This window comes from Penaeus monodon, chromosome 28 (assembly GCF_015228065.2).
Source record: "Penaeus monodon isolate SGIC_2016 chromosome 28, NSTDA_Pmon_1, whole genome shotgun sequence".
Classification (NCBI taxonomy): domain Eukaryota; kingdom Metazoa; phylum Arthropoda; class Malacostraca; order Decapoda; family Penaeidae; genus Penaeus; species Penaeus monodon.
Genome location: NC_051413.1, coordinates 27,922,296 through 27,923,655, shown reverse-complemented (window position 1 = coordinate 27,923,655; position 1,360 = coordinate 27,922,296).

Sequence of the window (1,360 nt, the reverse complement as noted above, 5' to 3'; positions counted from 1 at the left end):
AAATCTATCTAGAAACTTTGGTTAAATAGAATTACTATCATTAATAGCTTTCATCAGGAGTACTTCCTATATAATCACAATATCACCTCAGTCAATGATGTGATCGTACACCCAAGAATTACCACGAGCCGCTTTCCGGATTACAAAGCCCACGCGTACACTTTACTCGAGTTTGTAATTCATTCTTCTGGAGTCTACCCACTTGTCGTAATGTGTCTTTATACTGATTCGTATGCACAAACACACATTTTCTTTCTGCACGTAGTTCATGTGAACCTTTTGTTTGCTCCGCCTGCACTATGGATATCTCCTAAAAAAGGAATAACTGCCAGCACATTTTACTTGTATTTGTGAACCAGGCAAGATAGGCTCACACCTGAAATTTCGGGAACACCTGAAAGCGTCAAGTGCACAGGGAAATGGTTCGGCGTACGCACAAGGCAGCCATCTCGCTGGATCGTGTCTCTTCAAAGGTCGCAGCTTTTCTCATTCCAATGCATTATTCAAACACATGTACACATGCAAACACTCACCCACTCTTTACGCATTCCTCCTCGCTCCACTATCACTCATCCTCATCCATTTTGCACTAAAACATTCACTTGCACACATATGCTAAATTATTCATGTCTACTGACAGATTCTCTTAATTTGCCAAGAATCAATTTTTTAAATGATTTTTGAAGTTTTTTTTTCACAAGCATTTTATCATTTTCCGAAACTCAGAAAAGCTTTCTTCCATCTTGTAAAATTCCAAGTAATGATATTCGATAGTTACTTTTTTCGTAATATTTCTTTATTTATCTATCTTGCAATAGCACGATTTTGTTTACCATTGTATATCAGTTACTAAGGGTTATGCATGAAAACCAATTTTAGTTTTCGTAAAAGAAAAAAAAATCTCCGTGATAAAAGAGAACAATCAATATTATTATCTTGATACTATTTTTCTATTATAATCATTTATCTTATTACTTTGCTCTTTATCCTTGTCTATTATTATGTCATTATACCTATATTATCACTATTGCAATTATATCATTACTTTTTTTTTCACAAATAGTATTGCTTTTTTTATTAATGTTGTTTTATTATAATTATGACCACTACTAGTATTATTGTCTTTGTCAATATTTTCTTAATCATATAATTATCATTGCTGTTTCATATCATCTTTATTCTTACTACCAACGACACAGAGGATGGTTTCCGCGTGGTTAAAGAAAGGGGGTTGCAAGATCCCTCTTCTCCGGGTGTTGAGGACGTGCAAGGTAGACCCTCCGCCATTTCAGGCCGTACGCCAGGCTATCTGGGTCGAATCATAGAAATAAATGCATAAAAATAAATGTATTGTATGCAC